General features: G+C 37.3%; 1 protein-coding gene across 1 annotated transcript in view; it reads left to right on the forward strand.

Annotated features, from left to right (window-relative positions):
- Positions 1-4,386: 4,386 nt before the first annotated feature.
- Shoc1 (shortage in chiasmata 1) overlaps positions 4,387-18,269 on the forward strand; it is a 103,616-nt gene continuing 89,733 nt past the window's right edge. The window contains exon 1 of the mRNA XM_074051260.1: positions 4,387-4,478. The gene's annotated coding sequence lies outside the window, so the exon portion shown is untranslated. The remainder of the gene's footprint in view (positions 4,479-18,269) is intronic.

An 18,269-nucleotide genomic window follows, 5' to 3' on the forward strand; every position in this document is an offset into this window, starting at 1 on the left:
ATAAATTAGCTCCTGATGGATATTTCATAATATTTAATCTTTGTCATTCTTAGTAGGGCTTCTTTGGTTTTGGTGAATCCTATCAGGCTCCTTGTTCCCATGCTTCCCAATGTTTGTAGAAAATGGTCATATAAATGGGGACTATTTTTCCCCAAGCAAAAAGAAGTACTCAATCTTCTTAAAGTTAATGAGCATTCATGGGGATGTCCTGTAGCATGTCATATCAGAACGACTATTGAATGACCTTCAGAAAATCTTCACCAAATACATTTGCTTGTGTTGAGTGCCCAACACAAGAGGAAAAGAACAATTATGTGCCAGGACCCTTTGGTTTTTGTGTATTCCTGATCTTAATCTGTTTCCATAACAACCTTAAAGGTATTTCATATTTGAAGAAACTTAATAGTAGAGAAACTGAAGAATCTTTTTTCCCTGTGACCTCATAGCTGCAAAGTGACAGAACCAGGACTCAGATTCAGGCCTGTGACTCCAAACTCCAATTTTTCTGAGATAATATATGAAAAGTTCTCATAACAGTCCTTGATTCACAGTAATTTCCATATAAGTGTTGGCTATTCTTTAAATCATTATTATTACATTACAGGGTCTCTCAAAAGAATGCTTCCTCTTTTGTCTGACAATGATTCCCATGTGACTGAAATAAATTTGAAGACACTAGATCTCATTTACCCAGCAACTTGGGAAGAGCTATTAGTCTAAGTTGTAGGTAAACACATGCTCTTTTCCACAGTAAAAGTCAGTTTCCAAAAGTTATTTAAAAGTGTATCTTCTTCCCACTATTTGCCCTCCCTTTGACCTTTCTGTAGCTGACGTGTTCTTGAAGTCTCTAGACATTGGACCAGCCACTGTAGGTTTACATCCATAACACTGTGAAGACGTCATTATGTCTTGTGACACGCATGGTGTATTTGTCTCAGGCATTAGGTACAGAAATAAAAATTTATGAATAAGGCAGACTTGTCCATTTGCTTGCGGGATATGAGAAGCCATGTGACTGCCACATAAGATAGAATCAAAAGAAGTTTGCCATCTGCAAGCTACTCTGCATAAAACTTCATTCAATTTCTAATTAACATTCTAACACTGTTGCCTTTTCATATGCCAGAAAAGGGTATGAAGTTCCTTCTCCAAAGGAAAAGAGGAAATACAGATTTTTATATAAAGGCTGTGTATCTAGCAGCCTTATTGTAGTTCTACCAAAACTATGCTTGTTTTGCTGCCAAGTATAGATAGCAGTCGATGTTCAAATATGTATGAAACTAGTTTTAGTGTTTTACTTTTAGGTTAAATTCAACTCAGAATGAGAATAAAGTGGCTCTGGATGTTGAAAGAGACATCAGGAAATCCTAGGGAAATAAGGAAGAAAAGTGAGAAAGTATATATAGGGGAAGTATATATAGGGAAAGAAACTCTCCAGCATCCCTTCTCCTGCCACTGGGGGGAAATTCTGAACATGTTCACATAAAATTATGCAATTTATAATTGGGGTGACCATCCTCCCTGCTCTGACAGAGGCAGCTGCAGTTTGTTCTTGTTGCCTTACAGTGAGTATTAACTTGCTTCTTTCTTTCTCAAGAGTGTCTGCTTTCATCAGGAAGTTAGTCATCTTTTAATCTAATCCCCAAATTCTGGCTTAAAATCAATGTAGCATTTTTTAACCATCAAAGATTGTATTTTAACAAATAGTTTTCACTTATATCCAAACCTCTTTATAGTAGGTAACTAGAGAAATACTGTTAGCACCATTCCAAGAAGGTTCTGACAAACATCACAAAATTAGTTGAGTTAGAAAAATTAAATATGGTACAGTAGAATTTGGTTCTGAGTTATTAGGGAATGAACTCAGAACCTCAAGCTTGATAGGCAAATGCTCTACCACTGTGTCATACCTCCAGTCTTCTGATTTTTAGTTTATTTTTCAAATAGGGTTTCACCCTTTTGCCTGGCCATGAACAATCCTACCTCCACTTGCAAGTAGCTGGGAAACCACCATGCTTGGCCTCTATCATGGAATTTAAACAATCATTCACTGTTTTGTCATGTAAAATGCTCTGTGTTCTTAGTTGTAATATGAAATCCAAAATCAGATTGTGTGGAGGGTTAGTGAGAACTTTCTCATTTTTTGGTCATGCCTTCTTCCTTCTCACCTGATTGGTTGAAGTAGGATGATATAAGAGTTGTGAACAGCCCTATTCTGTGAAAATAGATATACTTGATGGAATGGAGTAAGTACTAGATGGAAGCCCAGCTAAACAGTATAGCTCAGCAATAAAAGAAGTATAAACAATTTTTGTTGTACAAGGCCTTGTGTCAGCCTCTTCTTGTCAGGTAGTCCTCTTAAGATAGTTAGTTAAATCTTTCAGCATTCACACCTTAACCAAGTAGAAACTAGCGAGATAAAACTGCTTTTAAATAAGTGGAACCTTGACACATATCAAAAGTCATAGTGTGATTATATGACAATGTCCCCTAAAGTCCCTCAATTCTGAATTTAGTGGAAGCCTAAAATCATAAGAAATCAGTAGGCTGGGGATGTGGCTTAGCAGTAGAGTGCTTGCCTAGAATACACAAAGCCCCGGGTTCAATGCCCAGCACCAATAAATGGCTCAATAAGCAATAAGAAAGAAATCAGTGGGACACTTGAAACTGGTAAAAACATTGTTTTATTTGTTTTTCCTAACCAGAGTTTTTGATTAATTACTTAGAAATTATTCCAAGGGTGAATGTGCTGCAATTTTTTGGGGGGTGGTAGGGAGGAAGAGATATTTCCCAGGTATATTTGGTATAATCCTTCCCAACTTCCTCTCATCTCAGGCATCATGATATGGATCAGCAAATCAATTAACTTATTTTCATTACATTTTTCAATTGCTGTCTCTACATTTCCAGACATCCATACCCTGTTACTGCAGCTAAATTCCCCCCAACTATCCTTGTTCATACTTTTCACTTTGCTACTTCTGTTAGAAGTCACCCATCATTTGTGTTAAATAAGAATAGAAAATAACAAATGTTATAAACATGAGAGAGAAGACTCAAAGGTAGGAAGACAAGGAATAGAAATAGAAAGAAAAGAATTAAAGGAGAAAATGTTAGTGGAAAAGATAAAAGAAGAGAAGGAGGACATGGGAAATAAAAGCCTGTTCTTGAAAAGACTTGAGAGAGTAAGAAAGCTGCTCTCAGAGGATCTTAAGGATGCTTAACTTTGTAAGGGGCAACTAGAGACAGAAGTACTGACTTCTGAGCAACTTAGTGCCCATGCCCATCTATACCAGGACATTTTTGTATGGCAAATATAGTCTTCTAAAAGTCACAGAGTAGTGACAGTTTTAAATTTAGTCATTGGGACTGTGATTGGGGTGTCTCAGGTGCATGCAACAGAAGAATGGCCTTGTGGGACTTGCAATGCACTTGGTTGGATGTTAAGAAGCCAGTATCTGGAGCCAATACATCTCTTCTGTGCTAACCCCTGGACCAGATTAATACTGAAGGAAGGGAGCCAATCCAGAGACATTTGTATTAGTCACTAAGGAGTCTCCTAAACTGAATATAACTAGCCAGGGTGGAAAAATGTAGGCTCTTTCACTCACATGACCGATACTTGAGCTGAGATGGCCTGTACTCAGCCTGTGATGTAATTTGACTTCTCATGGCTTGGTGGCTTTGGGCTAATCAGACTTATGTGGCTTAGCACTCTAAATGTGTCATGGATGTCCCACAACATCATTTATTTCTTACTGTACTGATTGAAGCAATAATATACCTACCTACATTCAAAAGGAAGGAACAGCTAGGCATGGTAGTAGTACATGTTGTAATCCCTGGAAGGCCCAGGAAGGAGGCCAGCCTGGGCTACATAGTGAGATACTATCTCAAAAACAAAACAAAAATGAAAATAAAAGAACAAGAAAAGGGACGGGACATAGACCTCCATGAGAGCAGCATCGAAAGAATTTGAGGATATGCTTCTAAATCTCATACTTTGGTGATCTCTGGTTCTACATATCCAGCTTCTGGAAATGTTTCTACCCTCCTTTTTGTATTTGGGGACATTCCAAACTTGTTTTCAAACTTATTAACACTGACACATCACTCTACTCGGTTTTTTATGCTTCCTTGACTTCAGCATCTCTTCCAGTCTTTGGTAAGAGGTTCTTTCCATTGGCATAGAGCTACAGAATGCTCACTAGCTATATTATAACCCTAGCTCTCTCCAAGGACAAGGATTTTTATACAACATAACTAGGACTAGAGATTATTGGGGCACTTGGCAAATCATAGGTCTGTCTGTACAGCTAAAGGTACTATTACCAAAGACAAATAGGAAGTTACTAATTCTGCACCTTCAAGTGATTCATTTGCTGGCAACTCACCTCACTGCTGGAATAACAACATGCTACTGTATCGTTAGTTCATAAGTTTCAGTATGCTGTATTTTTGTTTTTGTTTATCTCAAGGTATTTGTATTTCCCTTTTTGTTTCTTCTTTGATCCACTGGTCGTTGGGGAGCATATTGTTGAATTTCTACATATTTGTGAGTTTTCTGAATTTCTTCCTGTTAGTGATTTCTAGTTTCATACCATTGTGGCACAAACAAACAAACAAAAAGATATGATAATGATTAGAATCTTCCATTTGTTAAGACTTGTTTTGGGGCTTAAAATACCTATTCTGGAGAATGTTCCTTGGGGTTTGAGATGAATGTACACTCTTCTGGTTTGGATGGAATATTCTATATTGTCTGTTTGGTGCCTGTAGGGTATCATGCTATTTAAATCTACTGTTTTCTTACTGATTTTTTGTTAAAAGTAGGGTACTGAATACACTACTATTATTGTATTGCTATTTCTCCCTTCAGTTCTGTGAATGTTTTCTAAAAACAGGTACTTAAAAGTTGGGTGTATACATATTCATAATTATTATATCCTCTTGATGATTTGACCCCATTGTTCATAACATAGTGACTTCCTTTGTCTTTTATGTGATATTTTGACTGAAAGTCTATTTTGTCTGATATAAGAATAACCATCCCTGATCTCTTTCAGTTATCATTTGCGGCTGTCTTTGGTGACTTGATGATCTTTTTTTTCTTTTTTGTAGTGTATACTTTGATTCCTTTCTCTTTTGTGCATCACCTAGAGGTTTTTTTCTTTGTGGTTAGCATATGCTTATGTATAACATTTTATAGCTATGACAGGCTATTTTAAGCTGACAATCATCTTCAGTCATTTATAAAATATCTACTTACTTCTCCATCCCTACATTTTAAGCATCTGAATAGATGAATACATCTATTGTGTATTCATAACAAATTAATGTTACTTGCTGTAGTTATCTTTAGTACTTTTGGCTTTTATTCTAGAGTTAAAAGTGATTTATGTACCACCATTACAACAGCAGAGCCTTCTAAATTTAACTATATACTTACCTTTAGGGCGAGCTTTATTCTTTCATAGTTTTCATGTTACTTGGTGTCATTTTGCCTCAACTTGAAGACCCCTCTTTAGGTTTTCTTGTAAGGCAGGCCTAGTCCCTCATCTTCTGTTTACCTGGGAATGAATGTCTTTGTCACCTCTGAAGCTCATTTTGAAGAGTATACTCTTGACGGGCAGTTCTTTTGTTTTGTTTTAGTACTTTGAATATATCATCCCAGTCCCTCTTGCCCTGCAAGGTTTCTGCTGAGAAAACCATCAGTAACTCCCCTTATATGTGCTTTTCCCTTGCTGTTTTCAAATTCTCTTTGTCTTTGACTTTTGATAACTTGATTATAAATATCTTGGAATAATCTTTGGGTTGATATTGGTTGAGATTTTTTGAAATTTATGAATCTGTGTCCATATACCTTCCAAGATTTGGGATGTTTTTAGCATTGTATGTATGCTGGTACTAGGAATTGAACACAGGGCTTTGTGCTTGTTAGGCAAGTGCTCCATCACTTGAGACACACTCTCAGTCCTTTTGCTTTTAGTTTATTCTTCTGATAGGGTCTCATGCTTTTCCCTATGCAGGCTTTAGACTGCCATTTTCCTTCCTTTGCCTCTCAAGTCACTGGGATTACAGGCATGAGCCACTATGCCCAATTTGTTTTTGAGAAATGGTCTTGCTAAATTTTCCCCAGGATGGCCTAAAACCATCATCCTCCTTTCTCCACTTCCCTTCTAGGTAGCTGGAATTACAGAAATGAGCCATCACTTCCAGCCAACCATTATATCTTTAAATATACTGTTTCTATCTCTTTCTCTTCTCCTTCAGTTTACTTGATGGTGTCCGTCCCATAGGCCTCATATGCTTTATTCACTCTCATTTTTTCTTCTTTTTGTTCCTCCAACTGGTTTAAATAACCTGTCTTTGAGTTTAATGATTTTTCTTCACAAATTAAATTTATTGTTACTTCTTTATGGTTTTTACTTCATTTAGCTTCTCATTTTATGTATGCAGTGTCTTCCTGATTTTGTTCAGTTGCCTGTGTTTTAACACTTGAGTTTAAGATGATTATTTTGACTTATTTCTCAGGCAGTTATGTAGATCTCCATTTCTTTGTTCGGATATTAGAACTCTTACCAGTTCCCTTTGGTGGTATCATGTGTACCTGATCTTTCTTTCTTCCTCACTCCCTCCCTCCCTCCCTTCCTTCCTTCCCCTTCTCTTCCTCCCTCCCCTTTCCAGTACTAGGGCTTGAACTCAAGGCTTCATGCTTGCTAGGCAGGAGCTCTACTGCTTGAGCCATGCCTCTAGCCCTGATTCTTAGTGATATGTGTATCCATGTGTTGAGATCAACATTTGGAAGAGCTATACCTCTTCCAGTCTCTACATTCAGACTGGTTTCAGCAGAGAAAGACCTTCTTCAGTTGGATCCTCAGGCTGATGGGGTTGCCTCTGGGATCATAGTCAAGTGGAGTGGAATGAGGTCATGTTGCTGCTGCTGGGTTCACAGTGGGGCCCATGGATGGCAGGCCTTTTACTAGGGTCTCAAGCAAGTTGGACCTGTGTGGACAGAATTGCCTCTATTGGTCTCACTGGGATAACAGTCTGTGTTAGGGCTCACAGGTATGTCTGTTATTAGGTGCACGGATAGATGTGTCTCCTGCTGAGTCTCCAGAAGAGTTTCCACCAACTCACTGGGTAAATCCCTGAATGGGCAGGACTAGTCTCAGACTGTGGCTGAGCAGAGCTGGATCCAAATCATAGGGTATCTTTCAGGGTCCAAAGCTGGAGCCAAGGTCTGCAGGTCTACAATTAGGAGCACATGGACTTGTCTTTCAGTAGTCCCTGGCAAACAAGACTACTACTACAGCACAGCTGGGAGTGACTGGAGCCAGGTCATGGGTCACTACAGGCTCCACAGTCAGGACCGAGGTCAGCAGGCCTGTTATCTAAGGCACAGATGGGTATGACTGTTCTTGGGCACTTGGTGGATGCTGTTGGTGGCAGGATCAAGAGCAAGTAACTCTGTAGTCAAGTCCACATGCAGTTAGGGTTGTTTCTAAGCTTGTCAGCAAGGCTCACACCTCAGGTGTAGGTCTGTCTTCTGAAAACAGCACTTTCTGGTCTCGAGTGAGGTTTTGTAAGCTCCTTCCTGGATCCAAAGCTCCTACAAATGCACTTCTGCCCATGAATGACTGCCATTATTGTTATATGTGGGGATACGATCGGGAATGCTCCTATTTCATCTTGCTGATGTCACGCTCCACTAAAATACCAGCATTGGGTTAGATTGATTTTCTCTTGATTTTTTTCCTGTTTCATTCATTTCACTATTATTTCTTCTGCTGCTTTCTTGGGTTTAGTTACTCTTCTTTTTCCCAGTGTCTTGATTTAAAAAACAAAATACTGGCATTTTTACAGCTATAAATACAGCTGATTTAGCTTTCTCTCTCAAGTTTTCATATGTTTTTATGTTGCCCTTTCACAGGCAGGTTTTTTTGGCTGCCTGCCTTTTGCGCTCTGTGTGAGTCCCATCTCTTTACATGCTTCATAATTTTTTTCTAAAATTCAACATTTTAGGTAATAATGCAACTTACAATATAAATCTCCCTGCATTCTCTTGGGATCGCTTTTGTTATTGTGTGCTGCTCACTATTTAGTGGCTTGACTATCCGGTTTTAATGAATTCTGTTTTCCCCAAGTTCTATGTTCCTGAGGGTACAACTTGGGCACCCTGGGGCAATAGTGGCTTTGGCAGGACAGTCTCAAAGAGTTTCGTCCTCTGATTTCTGTTAAGCTTTCTGCCTCTGCTTGTTTCACACTGAGCTGTTAGTTTCCTCTTATTGCCAACTTACTGTTCTCTTGTTTTCCACAATGCTGTAGGACACAAACTGTTCCATGTTTAACTTGGCCTATTTGCAGGGGCGGTTTTATAAGCAGGTCTTTAAAGTTTGTAGTGATTCCAGGATGGCTCGTCTTACCTATCTCTTTTCATGGTTCTCATTGGAAAACTAGTAAGTGGATAGTTTCGCTTGCTGAGCTCATGGAACTACCAATCTCTTCTTAATTGCTTACCATAAAAATCTCCATTGGTTTTGAGAGCATCTTTAGGCTTGAACTTCCCACGCTGTTTAAAAAAAAAAAAAAAGACAGTTCCTTTGAAGAGAGCTTAGTAACTCTGCATTCTTTGCTCTACACTTGGGCAAAATATCTGAGCCCCTGAACTAGTTATGGAGGTTGAAATAGTGGCCTGGAGTGACACCCCTGCTTGATGGATCATGGTACTGGGTGGAGGTAGTAATCTGATCTTTTCTATTTGCATCCTCCCAAGTGGAACTTTTAGTCTATGAGCAAAGTGGGGCAAGAATAATAAGGGCCCAAATATTCTTGACTTGCCATGCACGGAGTAGAGTCTCTGCCATGAAAATGGGAGGTGGGTGGAGGAAGGAAGCTCCCAATCTTGGCCATGTTTTCCTCTGCAATTCAAAGCTGTGTGTGTGTTGGCGAGGGGGGTGGGGTTCTGAGAAATGCTGCTTGCCTGCTCCTCATGGTGAGCTGCTGCATTTTTTGACTGGGAGCTGAGGGGAGAAACAGCCAGATTTTCTTGGCCACACCTGGGGCAGAGTGGCAGTTTTGTTACTCTTTTCTGAAGCCAGTGGGGAGGTAGCAGGTTGTGGTTCAAATACAACAGACTCTGCTATTTTTGCTAATGTTCAGAAGATTTTCTCAAATACATGTTTCTTTTCATGCTATAGTCCTTAGCACAATTTTCAGAGATTTTAAAATGATTGTTTTAAAAATAATACTCAGCAATTATAATGTTTCACTGGTGAGCAGAATGCACTGCCATTCTGGAAGTAGGACCTTATTTTATTTTAGATACTTGGATAAGGGATTAGCAAACTTTCTGTAAGGTCAGATACAGACGTTTTTCACTTTGTAGGACATAGGGTCACTTGCAGCTATTCAAATCTGCCATTGTAGCACAAAAGTAACCAGAGATAATGCATAAATAAATGGGCATGGCTGCGTTCCCTAAAATTTCTTTATAAAAGTGGATAGTGAGCTAGATTTGGCTAGTGGGCCATAGATTGCTAACCCCTGCTTTAGATTAATAGGTCATAATTTAGGGGGAAATGTTGATTATACCAACATAATTATCAATTTTGCATAAAGAAAACAAGATTATTAAACATTATGTAGTATTTCCCTATTACATGAGTCTTTATCTTATTGTTTATGCAAACATCACTGGTCCATCAATAGAACACTGATGTATGCATTAACAATTAAATTCAGTTATCTTTAATAGGTTACTGCTTGTTAATTAAATAAAATCCATATTTTCACCTATGTTTTTTATTATCATGGTTAAGGTATATTTACAAGGGTACAAGGAAAAGGCATTATATTTAATAGTTTGTTAGCTTGATATTATAACCTTTAAGTGTTTATGGATTTGATATAAGGACCTCCATTTGTACTTTGAGCCATGCAAATGTTAGGAATAGGCCTGCATTTAATGACAATCACAATTAAAAAGTCACCCATTATGTCATCTTATGTGATATTACAATGATTACAATGACCATGTTTTTCCAATTAGAAGCCATGGGAAACTAAAAGAAAGTAGAATATCTTTAAAGAAGTGAAATAATAATTTCCAACCAGAATCATAGGGCCAGCAAAAATGTCTTTTAGGAACAAAGGCAAATAAAGATTTTTCCAGATGAAGGAAAGTGAAAAGAATTTGCTATGAGCAGCCTTACACTATAAGAAATGCTAAGGAAAGTTGTTCAGGTTGAAAGGAAGTGATACAAGAGAGACACTGCACCTTCAGAAATGAAGGATGAGCAACAGAAATTGTAGAGATGGGGAAATGCACATGTCTACTACCCTCGTTTCTTAAAATCTGTTTCAAGCAAAACTACAACACTGCCTGGTGAGGCTTTCAAAGAATGTAGGTGTAATTCACATTTTAATAATCGTATTAGTTAGTGGGAAGGTAGATAGATTTATATGGTTCTAAGTTTTCTGTGTTTTTCATAAATCGATATTATGTTAACTCTAAGAAGGCTGTGATAGTTTAGTTGTGTATGTTATAATCCATAAGATATCCACAAAAAACTAAAAAAATACAAAAAGATATAGCACCAAAGTCAATTGAGAAATTAAAAATTAGACTGGGCATGGTAGCTCACGCTTGTGATCCTAGCTATTCAGGAGGCAGGGATCAGGAGAATCATGGTTCAAAGCTAGCCCTGGCAAAAAGTTCATGAGACCCCCCCCCCACCTCTCAACCACTAAAAGCTGGGCATGGGGGCACATGCCTGTCATCCCAGATACATGGCCTAAATTGAAAGACTGGGGTCCAGGCCTGCCTAGGTATAAATGTAAAATATATAAAAATAACTAAAAAAAAAATTACTCCAATAACCCAAATGAAGACAGGAAAGCAGGAAAAAAAGAGACTATAAATGAAAAATACATAATAAAATAATAGATCTATATTTAATCATATCAATAATTATACTATTGGTGACCTAATCATTCTAATTAAAAGGCAAAGACTGACAAAGTAGATTTTTAAGCAGCAAGATCCTACTATATGCTACATGTAAGAGATACATTTTAAGTGAAATTACCCAGACAGGATGAAAGCAAATGGATACACCATGCAAACAGTAAGTACTGGAAAAATGGAATGACTATTTTAATATCAGAAAGAACAGATTTCTAGTTAAAAGGTATTATTAGAGAAGTTAAGGATTATAAGACTCAAATTATTTAAATGTAAAATTTCCCCAGTTGGTTTATAGATTCAGTGCAGTCTCAATTAAAATTCCATTGGCTTAAAAGTTCACACATAATAATCATGCACATTTTGGGGATACGCTGTGTTACTTCAATATGATATGTTGTGGTCAAATCAGGGTAATTAGCACATCAATCACCTCAACCATTTATCACTTCTTTTTGTGGAAATACTCAAAATCCTTTCTTCTAGCTATTTGAACATCTACAATAAGTTATTAACTATAGTCACCTACTGTGCTATAGAACATTAGAATTTATTCTTCCTATCTTATTTTTGTATCCAATAGTCATCCTCTCTTATCTCCTCTGGTTAGCCCCTTCCCAGCCTCTGGTAAGCCCCTTCCCAGCCTCTGGTAACTACTACTCTACTCTTTTCTTCCATGAGATTAATTTTTTTTCAGGTAAGGCAGTACTGGGGTTTGAATTCAGGACCTAATGCTTGCTAGGTAGGTGCTCTACCACTTAAGCCATACCTAAAACCCTTCTTTGCTTTAGCTATCTTTCCAAGAGGATCTCATGATTTTGCCCAGAGCCAGCCTTGGACCATGATCCTCCTACTTATGCCTCCCACATAGCTGAGATTACAGATACACACCATTATGTCTGGCTCATTGGTTGAGATATGAGTGTCACTAACTTTTTGCCTGGGCTGACCTAGAAACATGATTCTCCCAATCACTACCTCCTGAGTAGTTGTGGTTATAGACATGTACCACCACATCAGGCCTGGAGATCAATTTTTTTTAACTTCGAAGCATTTGAGTGGAAATATGAAATATTTGCCTTTCTATATGACTTATTTCATTTACCATAATGTCCTCCAGTTCCATCCATATTTTTTGCAGAATTTCATATACTGATTTTAATGTTTATATGGAATATAAATAGCTTAACCAATTCTAAAAAGAAATAACAAGTTGGAAGAATTATTCTATCTGATTTCAAGACTCCCTATAAAGTTCTATTTGTTTGGTTTTGAGATGGCATCTCATTATGTAGTTCCAGCTGGCCTTAAACTCATGATATACTCTTGACTTAGCTTCTAGAGTGCTGGGATTACAGGCACTTGCCACCATTCCTGATGACAAAATATTTTTTTGTGGGGGGGGGAGTACTGAGATTTGAACTGAGGACCTTGAATTTCATAGGCAGGAATTCTAACATTTGATCTATACCACCAACCCTCTTATGTTTATTTTTAAGATTAAATCTTAGTGAGTAGCCAAGTCATTTTTAAAAAAGAATAATGAATGAGATTGTTACACTAAAAATTAAAACTTTAGTAATCAAAATAGTAATATTAACTCAAAATTAAATCATCAACAGAGTAAATTAAAAATCTAGAGATATACATTATATACAATATTTAGCATATGGGAATAAAAAATGCAATTGAAAATCAGAAGGAAAATTAATATTGGGGTAACTCACTAATCTAAGAAAAACATTAAGTTATAAAAATATTTCAACACACACACACAGTCCTAGAGGTTCTAAACATAAAAGAATGACATGATAAAGTCAGGTGAAAATATATTTCAATATTTAAACAATTTTTGGGATGGAGGTGGCTTTTCTAAAGATGGCCCTAAAGCAGAATCAGCAAGGAAGAGAATAAAAAATTAAATTTCTCTATGTAAAACTGAAAAGCAAAAATATTGAAAATGAATCCCCCAGTTTTCTAACTATTTCCTGGTTCTAGGTAACATAACAATTATTTGTTAAAGGTGTGGTCTTAAGTGGATAATAAAAGATCTCAGCATAATGTTGCTTAGGATATTTTATTAGTATGGGAGGATTTGTTTTCCTTCTACGTAAATGAACAATGAATGCTGTGTGTGAAGATGAGTCATATCCTAGAGTACTCTTATTTTTGATGACCAATAAATCTCTCAACCTGAAAGAATATGTTCTTAACATATACTTACTCAATGGTTGAACACTTAATCTATATCTAGTAAGATCAAGGTATAAGCGAGGACATTGAGGGGTGGGATGGCAGAATGCTGAAGCTTTAGGCAGCATGACAGAAGAAATCTCAACTGGAGATAGAACCACAGTTTGGTGCTTAAGTCATTCCAGAACACTTGTGCACTTGGGCAGTCCCTTAACTTCTCTGAGCCTCAGTTTCCTTATGTGCTGATAAAGTATAGTAGTATCTTGGGGAGTTGTCTTGAAGGTTAGAACCAAACAAGGAAGCAAACATCTACTGAGCTGTGACTCTGTGCCAGATTCTAAAAATGTATGAAAAAAAGTATTTACAAAGAGCTACACAAAAATGCTACTATTACAAAACTAATTTGCAGCTCTAAAGAAGATAAAAGTAGAGGAAGGGCAAAATAAGCACATACATTTGAAAGTGGGAAAAGCTGTATTAGAAAAAAAAGGTCAAAGGACCAGAGAAGACCAGGAAATTCAGTTAGAAAACTTAAGCTGGACTTTGGAAGATAGGTAGGTATCTGAACCTACAGGATGTGTGAGAAAGATCATGTAGACAGAGGGTGTTGTATGAGGGGGAGCAAGTGGAAAAAAGAAAGCACTCAGAGTATGCAGAGAACAACTACTTTGACAAGAGTATGCACTGGATGAAGTAAACAGTAACTGGAAAAAGTTTACACCAGGTCACAAAGAGTTCTGAAAGTCAAACTAAGGAGTTTGACTTGACTTCTTAGGAGAATGAAGAGTTAGTTGTATAAAGTATGTAAACTTTGGCATAAGACTGACTCCAGCTTGAATTCTGGCTCTTCTAGATATGTAATTTTGACTAAGTCACTTAGCCCCTCCTAAGACTATTTTGTCTTCTACATAATGGACATACAAATACTAATTTAAGTCAAGTACCAAACTCAGTACTTTGTACTTAGTACATATTATAGTAGTTACTATGTACAGGCATTGCTTGACTACTGTTAAGATTTTGATAAGGACAGTGGACATAATCTAAATTCTACAGCTTTGGTTAGACTAGATTAGAGGCTGGAAGAACAATGCAGATAAATTACTGTGGTCTAGGCAAGAGATAATGGATTCATAGGGAACATGGAAAAGTTAAAAAGAAAAGTTTCATTATAAAAGTTTTAGAGAATATTTTAGAATAGAACAGAATGAAGCACTTTTAGATACAGAGAGAAAAGCTATTATTGTGTAATGGAGAGAATGAAGGCAGACATGAGAGGAAACACCTATGGACTAAATTCTGAAAGAGCTGAATGGGGATGAGTTAATGATTCAAGGGGAATGTACTCTGCCTGGTTTCTTATCTGCTTTTATCCTGTGACACAGAACACATTCTTGTTGATAATATGAATAACTTGATGAATAAAGTAGAACATAAACATTAAAAGAGATGCCAGCATTCCTGGCACCTACCTATTAGATGCTAGTAGTGCCTCAGTCTTGATAAGCAAAATATCTCCAAATATGCCCAAATGTCCCCTGGGGGAGAGGGACAAAATTACCTCCAATTGAGAACCACTGGTCTAGATGTTGGAATATGCTAAGAGGCCATTTAGAAATAGAGATATGTAGTGTCTTGTTTCAGAGTATTACACCTAGAACTTTGCTGGCACCTACTGACACTCTTTTCTATCTTGAGTGAATGGAAATAATGATTGACAGTTGGCATAGAATAGTACATATTTGTACTGAGACTAGTAAGCCTAATTTTGTGGTCTGGCTATTCTTTCTTTCCTGTAAAAGACAATTTCTCTAACCTCCTATTAAGATGGTACATGCTAAGCATATGGTAGGTGTTCAAAAATTATTTGTTAATTGATATCTCTGGTATAAGACTGGCCCTAAATTAAAAATATGAAGTGATGATAATTGCTGCTTTTTAAAATCCTTTGATTTATGGAAAGGCCTACCCTCAGCTTTTCATAAATTATTTTTCCTGCATATGGAAATATTATTAATGTGATATCCTCCTTCCAAAATTTAGCCCAATGTCCCATCTCCTCTATTTTTTTAATATAAGAATATAAGCAATCAATGGTACCACAAACATTAAGACTTTTTGGAGAGAAAAAGAGAAATAACATTTTCCTCACATTTTACAAGAATGATGTTGGCATTCTGGATCCCTGAGATATTTATTAAAACTTATTCTAGTTCAAATTTACAAGTTTAGACCTTTGATTTTTATTTTGTAAGTTGGTTCCTTTTCTGTTAGGTACACAATGGTGCCATGTCATGGCTTCTATGAGCTAAACAACTAGATTTCCCACAGGTGTGGTTAATCTGGTAAACTGTAACAACTGAATAATCTTATCAATTATTCTCTTGTATCTTTACAACTTATTTGTTAAAATAATAAAGCATCATTTCCTTTTATACTCCCATATTCTCTTTGTGTTTGAACACAGCGCCTCACTATTGCTAGGCAGGTGCTCTACTGCTTGAGCCACTCCATCAACCCTTCCATACACTTAGGACATTAATTTCTTCAGAGAGTAATTTATGTAATGTATTCATTCCCCTAACACATTGACAGAGTAGGATTCATTTGTTGTCTCAGATTATCACAGATATTTTCATGTAATATGTATTTTAAAAGGCTGAATAAATTAATGAATGATTGATTATACCTTACTAGGTAGAAGTCAGAAGACCTGAATATAAATTGAGTGTGGTGGCTCATACCTGTAATCTCAGCACTTGGGAGGCTGTGAGTTCAAGGCCAGACTGGGACTACACAGAGAGACTCAGTTTTATCGCCGCCCCCCCCCCAAAAAAAAAGAAGACCAGAGTTCAAGATTTGCTCATTTAATTTTGTGCAAATCACTTAAACTTCTTTGGACAATGTGAGAACTTCCAGGATAAATAATTCAGGGAAATTTTAAAATGCACTTAGATTTCCGTTTGTCCAAAGGAAATGGCAACCCAATTATCACTATTTATATCAGCCAATAGGCTCTTCTGGGTTACAGAGTCAAGTCCCATCATGAGTAAAGTCAGTCTGCTGGCCAGAATCTTAGTTTCTGTGAATTTTTAAAATGTGTGTAAAAGATTCAGATGTGAGATGTGAGATAACTTGTAATTAAAAAATGTTAAGGGGTCAAACATGAGAGAAAGTGATAGTGTTCAGAGACAAATACTACAAAAATAGGCCATAATTACACTTAGTTTCTTGTACTGAAAAAATAAAAAAAGGTAAACCACGTGAGTATGAAATGTGAGGGTTTTTTTGGGGGAGATTGAACCCAGGACCTTATGCATAGTAGGCGAGCACTCTTACCACTGAAGCCACACCCCAGGCCCTTTTGTATTTTGTTTTTGAGACAGGGTCTCACTGACTTTGTCCATGTTGGCCTTGAACTGGTTATCTTCCTGCCTCTACCTCCTGAGTAGCTGGGACTACAGGTGTGCGCCATTGTGCCTAACTTGAAATGTTAGGTTTCTCTTCCATCCTTGCAAAATTTTCTTTGCATGCTGATGCTACCAAAGCTCTCTTCCAGCAGTAATTATCTAGTATAACCAGACTGACTATGTTGTGCTAAACGTTTCTTTCAGTCTATTGATGCAAATCAGTCCCTAAAGAATGATCAAAAGATAGCATGTGTGGTAACGCCTATAAGTTAGCACTGACAAGACAATAAATTACTTATGCAACACATTTGTGCAATACTGTTTTCATTCCAGACATCCAGATTTTCTGCATATCTGGTTTTAGCTCATTTGCAATTCTGTCTCAAGCTGAGTATCTACTATATTCATGCCATGCTCACTTTATCATGCATGTGTGCATGTTTGTGTAGTATTTTGTACACACCAGTATCCCTGAAGACACCCAAAACCTACATTTAATAAAAATGTAACAAAGTAATATGTCATTTCAATACAATATGGGGCCCAATTTTAAGAAGTGAATTAAATATTCATTTCAGTGCTTGCTCTGGATAAGGCATAAAGATAATCAAAACATGGTCCATGGCCCATGACTGCAAGATTACAGTCTGGTGGGAAAGGCAAACCTGAGCAAAACAATTACTATGTGAAGCAAGAAAACTGCACACAGTGGGACACAGACAGAAACTGTAAGGAATGACAAACAGTGCCAACTGAGTCTCAACAAGACTTTCAGTGGGAGGAGGAAGAATCTTAGAGCATAAGTAAGGTTTCAACATGTGATTGGAGCGCAAAATAAGATAGCAGTACAAAGACTCGGGAGTGGGAGAACCTGAGACATGTTTAGTGAATGCCCAATGGATCAGTCGTTCCTTAGTAAGTAGGTTTGTTCCAAGCTAAAGATTTCTGATTTTATGCTACAGCAGACAGCGTTGAAAGAGTTTAAGCAGAGGCATGATAGTTTATAGTTATATTAAAAATATCATTCTGGCAACAATTTTTACATGTTACATTTACAATGTCTGAGGGATGAAAGAGAAAAGCAACTTCAGACAAGGACTTGTGAGCTTCTTAAAGCAAATATTTGTTTCCTTTGTTTTATTTGCATACTCGGTGCCTAATACTGTACCCTGCACAAAGTACATTCTAAATAAACATTAAACATTACAACCAGGGCCTCAATAGCACAGCCTGTGAAAACAACATGAAGTCTACTATCATTGCAATAGATTTCCACAAATGAGTGGAATTGGTCTGAACAGGAGCTGGCTTCCTCTTCCATTATGGCTCCTCAGCTTAGCTATGTTCAAGTGTGTGTTCAAAATAACAATGGTGCAAATAATGGTGCATGGAAACTTACAGGAATGCCAGGAGCAGTGGTTCATGCCTATAATCCCACCTACTCAGGAGGTGGAGATAGGGAGGATAGTGGTTCATGACCAGTGCAAGCAAAAAAGTTTATGAAACCTCATCTCAACCAATAAAAAGCTGGGTGCAGTGGCATGTGCCTGTTATCCCAGCTACATGGAGAACATAAATAGGAGGATTACAGTCTAGACTGGCCCAGGCATAAATGCAAGACCCTACTTTTAAAGTAGCTACAGCAAAAGGGTCTGGGAGTGTGGCTCGTAGCAAAAAAAAAACCTTTTAGGAGAAAGTAA

The sequence above is a fragment of the Castor canadensis genome, chromosome 13 (genome assembly GCF_047511655.1).
Source record: "Castor canadensis chromosome 13, mCasCan1.hap1v2, whole genome shotgun sequence".
Lineage (NCBI taxonomy): Eukaryota > Metazoa > Chordata > Mammalia > Rodentia > Castoridae > Castor > Castor canadensis.